Consider the following 5,870-nt stretch of genomic DNA (forward strand, 5'->3'; position numbering starts at 1 on the left):
ACTGGAGCCTGAGCCCTTGCAGGAGGCTGAGAGTCCTGCACTGCCCCAGCACCCAGAGCCAGAGACCGAGCCCACGTCATCCTGAGAACCCAGCCTGAGCTTTTCTACCAGAAGGGGCCATCTCTGCTTCTGGTCTTGTGTGGACGGGTCTTCACCTCCTTTGTTGCTGGCAAAGACAAACCCTTCGCCCCTCTCCTGGCCCTCTTATTGGTCACTATACAGTTACACTCATTGGTCTCTGCCTTTGAGCTTCTGCAGGTGAAATTTTTGCACATATCTGAAATTCTTTATAACATTTATGTGTAAAGTTACCTGGTGGCTCTGCTCTTTTATTCTCTGCTCATCCGTGTAACTTTAAGTTTTTAAGTTGTGTTCAAGGTTATTACATAAGAGTTTATTTAATCACATTGTTTAGCTCACACGCTGAGAAAATAAAGCTGTTTAGCACAAGGTGACCTTCTGTTTGGAGATTTAAAGCCAACAGCTTTGACACAAACAGCATCAACTGGATGGAAATGAGAACGAGCTGAAATCACAGGTATCACTGCAGGCAGGAGGACAAACCTCAAACCACCTTTCACTTCAAGTTTTCTGCTTTTTTTTTTGGCTCCATTTATGTTGTCTGGTTAAAATTCATGACTCAAAAATAAAAGGGCTGCTTGGCTGGTGTGGCTTTACCCCACAGCAGATTAAAGAGGCTGAGTTCCCCGCTCCCTGATTGTCTGTGATGATGCTTCACAGGCCAGATTTCAGCTGCCAGCAGGAGCAACAGACTCCGAGGAGACAGAGCCGTGTGTGAGAATCAGAGATCAGAGTGTCTGCCTTTATCAGCCTGATGTGTCCAGCATTCATTTCCTCTGCTCGTCACAGTAAACACAGCAGGCCTGCTTTGTTCCCCGTGAAAGGACACACACACACACGCACACAAACACACACGCACGCACGCGCACACACACACGCACGCACACGTCTGGTTTGCTATCCTCATGGGGACCTCCCATTGACATAATGCTTACGTCTTCCTTGGAGGGCTCAACCCGGGGTTGCGGTCATGGCCTGTTAAGGGCTCTGTTGGCTCTTAGGTGATGGTTTCCTCGTGTGTCACCAGGGTGCAGGGGCGGCATCCCCCCCCTCTGTCCCCTTCTGGCTGCCTGTGCGTCAATTTTATCTCACAACTTAGACATTCACATTACTCACACTCTCATAACACATACATGTAGGATCTTGGGGGTGGGCACGCTACACTGAATCCAAATTACCATCAGGGTGTACAACCTCACCCCTGGCATCGTTGCCCACTTCTCAATTTTAAATACACGTAGACATTGAGGGCTATCAGGAGGGGCTATGCGCTTACCTGCTGCTCTGGCAGGTAGCTCCATGCCCTCCTGGGTTTTAAATGCACCTTAGAACACACATACATCAACACTACATATGAGCAGATGGAGGGAGGTTTGGAGTCTTCACACACCCCCATTCACTGTTGCTTGTTGGGGCGGGGGGGCTGGGAGGAGGAGTTGGCCGTCTGATTGGGGTCTGGAATGTGGGGCCTCCCTGCTGCTGCGGAGTCGGGGCGGTCTGCTTCTCTCCACCCCAGGGAAAAGGGTAACACTACCTGGGTCTGGGTGCAGTTTCCCCCTCCAGGGACAAGGGTACCTAGACCTGGGGCTTAGAGTACGCTTGGGGAGTGTGATTGTGTGTACAGTGTCTCTTTATGTCTGTCTCCACGTTGGGTGAGTGTTGAGTAATTGCATATGAGAGCATGAGGGTGGGAATGGATGTTTGTATCTGTGTGTGCCTGTTTGTCTGTGTCTATATGTCAGGTTGGGTATCAGACGCCACCTCTCTGGGGACATCTCAGGCCCTCCAAGGTTTGGAGGCCTATCTCCCCCCACCACTCCCCCTGCCAGTGGCAGACGCCCTCAGACATCGGTGCGTTGGTGGTTCTTGGTGTCCGGGGATGGGCGTCCAGGTACACACCGGCTCACTCCCGGTGGCTGCTTGTCAGGGCCTGGAACCTGGGGCTCGCTCAGGCCCCTTCGGGGGTGGGGTGCCCTCGGCCTCTGGGCCTGGGGCTCGGTCACTCTGGCACAGCTGGCTGCCGCTTTTCTTTCCCCCAGTCATGTCTGTCCCGTGTTTAGCAAGTGAAAATAAAATAAAATAAACAATAAAAGCAAAGGTGAATCAAATAAACCAATACGGCAAGGCCGGGATGGTCCATTTGGTAAAGTAAATCCATTGGGCATCTTTCTTTGCCTTTAGACAATAATTCTGATGGCAAAAGAACCAAACGGGACAGGCGGACAAAAAAAAAAAAAAATGACATAATGCTTACCCTAACCATAACCATAACCCAACTGTAACCCTGACACTAAAACCACATTTGAGTATGAAAAATGCCTTCAGCCCCGTGGGGACCGGGATTTAAGATAAGATAACCTTTATTAGTCCCACACGTGGGAAATTTGCTGTGTCACAGCAGAAAGTGGACAGTGCAAAGTTACAGTAGCAAAAATTAAGAAAAACCCTGGAATAGGATAAGATAAGAATAAGATACTATATACAACAGAATAAAATACAACGTTGTCAGAAAAAGAGATCTACACTTAGTGTTATTGCATGTGTGGATTTGTGTGTATCTGTCTGCATGTGTGTGGTCCTCTGCAGAGACCATGTTGTAGAGTCTGACGACAGTAGGGAGGAAAGACCTCACACCGTGGGTGCCGCAGCCACTGAAGGAGCTGCTCAGTGCTGTCAGAGTCTCCTGCATGGGGTGGGAGATGTTGTCCAACAGGGATGACAGCTTAGCCACCATTCTCCTGTCACTCACCACCTCCACTGGGTCCAGAGGGCATCCTAGAACAGAGCTAGCCCTGCGGATCAGCCTGTTCAGTCTCTTTCTGTCCCCAGCAGAGATGCTGCCACCCCAGCAGACCACACCGTAAAAGATGGCTGAGGCCACCACAGAGTCATAGAAGGTCTTCATTTTGGTCCCCACAAGGGCTGTTGGTCCCCACCAAGATAGTAAGAACCCACACACACACACACACACACACACACACGCACACGCACACACACACACACACGCACACGCACACACACACACACACACACACACACACACGACATATCAGTGTGCAGTTGCTGAGACATGCTGGCGTGCAGAGAGGTGCTGCGAGCTAATAAGCAGTGAGAGGATGGAGCTACTTCCTTCGTGTAATTGATTCATTTTCTTGTTATTTATCATGGTTGATGGTTTCAGACAGTCCATCCTCGTTCCTGTTTCATCTGCTGACAGCCGTGCAGCTCTGTGCTCTCAGCGTTGGTTCATAGAAATAACGTGAACCTGACTGAAATCAGAGGTGAGGACTCGCCTCCCCCCTCCTCTCTCCCGTCTCTGTGAGCGCTGGAATCTGAGCTGATCAGCGTTTACACATTTTTATAACTCACATGTTTGTGTCTATTACTGATTTCCCATTTTATTCACGCACGCAGCTGTAAGCGTGAAACCATCTCAGCACACGTCCTTCAGGACTCACGTCTCATTCTGAGCTCACACCCAGAAACACTGTTCAAGAGCATTTAGCTCCTGTCGCACCTGTTCAAAGACACTGGATGAATAACTCAGGTGGACAGGAAGAGAGGCCTCGAGTGACTCAAACAAGTGCACGAGGTGAGGAAGGAGTTAGCATGTGTTTGCTCATCGCTCATCTAAAGTCACTCTGTGGGTAATTCGTTTGCTAGATTAGCTCTTGGCATACGCACTGTGTTGGCGGATTGTTGCTAGCTAGTTAGCGATGCTACAAACCTGTTACTCTAATATTTGTGAATGATTCAGCGCTCCTTAGTTTTGTTAAACATTCGTAGACAGAGATCAGCTGCTCACTCCACAGAGGCCCAGAGTTACTGTTAATATCAGAAATGTAATGCTGTCCTTTGAGATTTAACAGAAGACTGGCACTCTACAGCCAGGGGACTAAAAACAACAGCAGCAGGTTTCATAGAAGTCTAATTTGTTCTTTTCATTTAATAATAGTCCACATCATTATCAACAGCTACATTCACCCTGGGAAGAAACTAGTGAGGGAGACCATCAGGACTAAGCTGGGTTTCCTGGGTCCAAAGGTTTGGAGAAACTTCTTCCCTTTCTTTCATCACAGCTGTCCTGTGCCAGAAGTTCTGTTGACCCACTTTCTTCATTTAAGAAACACGAGGAAGACCGAAGCTCATGGCATTGATCAAGCAGGACTCATCATCTTCACCAGCAGCTCCCTCACAGGGAAATCTTCAGCACTCCTCTGTAGGCCCGCCCCAGGAGATGGATACACCCAGCATTTCATGAACACTGTGATGGAGACCTTTGGTTTGTGTAATGTTATAAATACTCGGATACTCCCCAGAGGCTCCGGACTTTTACATAAAGATATTATATTCAGTCCTGTAGAAAGTTATATATTTAAAAATATATGATCCTCTCTGGTTACTCTGGTATGAATAACTCTGAATCACTTTATGGTAAATAACACTATCTGCAAAAACTGTAAAGGAATTCCAGATGACATGTTTGTAGTTCAAAAAAACAAGTGACGACCTTTGACCTTCATCAGGTTTTATTTAATTGCGTCAGAGAAAATCAGCTGTGCTCTTCATGCAGCTGAGTACATCAAGTGTTTAAAATGGAAGCTGTGCAGGTCTGAGATCAGCAGCTCTCTGAAACACCAAACAGGTCCTGTTAACCTCCTAGGACCTGGCGTCCACATATGTGGACATCACATTTTGGGTTGTCTAGACCAAAATACTCAATTTTGCTCTACAAGGGCCTGATATCCACTTATGAGGACAATATACTATCACTGTTCCATCAAAATTTAAAACGAATATCCTCATACGTAGCTCTCATTTTTCTTAGGAACAAAAATTGTGTAAAAAAAAAAAAAATCTGGTGTTTCTTTGTTTTTACATTCATCGGGTCCCAATCAGCCCAAATATCAAAGAGAAATTAAAAATGTATGCTGTGGAAGAGTTCGGGTCTTAGGAGGTTAATGCTGATATACAGTGACACAGTTAAATGGGTGATTAATCCTTTTGTCTTTTTGTCTTTAACTTTAACAGCTGCAGCTTTCACTGACAGCACATGTGGTACTTTAACCTTTGCACTGTTTTCATCAGTTCATTTTGCAGTTAACATGTGAACATATTGGATGATCTGTCTGCTGTCACTGTGTGGTGCTGAGGTCTGAATCTGAGGGCAGCTCCTGTAATCACAAAGAGAACAGAACCATCACAAACTGAAATATAAAGTTTATCTCAAATCTGAAATAAAGCTGATCCTTCTCTGTCCCACACACTCAGGATCTGAAGCTCTTCTTTTACATTTTTCAGTTCTACATGTAACTGTGAACACTAACAATGAGTCAGACTGTTTTTTAACCTGAATATTTAAAACAAACTCAGTAAAATAATAAAATACAGAGTCAGTGCTAAAAAAGTCATCAGTGGAAAAATGAAACATAAATATTAACTTAAGCTGCCAAACAGCCGTAGTTCGTTTCAGTAAACAAATATTGGGCTTTGTTATTTTAATCCGTGGTTAATGATTAATGAGGACTTACTGAAGTGTTACTGTCCTTACAGATGTGACAGGAGACAGAACACATGCTGCGGCTCTGCACCTGAAGCAGAGTCCAGCCTGTTGCTCTGACAGTATAACTCTCATGACAGTAGTTAGTGACTGAGCAGCCCGGTGCTTTTCTCCTGATGCCTTTAGTCAGGACAAATTCACCTGCACAGATTAGCTAAACAAACTTTACATAACGAGTTTCCCCGACTGCTCGTCCTAACAATACACAAATTAACCAAATATCTTCAGT

The sequence above is a fragment of the Pelmatolapia mariae genome, linkage group LG20 (assembly GCF_036321145.2).
Source record: "Pelmatolapia mariae isolate MD_Pm_ZW linkage group LG20, Pm_UMD_F_2, whole genome shotgun sequence".
Lineage (NCBI taxonomy): Eukaryota > Metazoa > Chordata > Actinopteri > Cichliformes > Cichlidae > Pelmatolapia > Pelmatolapia mariae.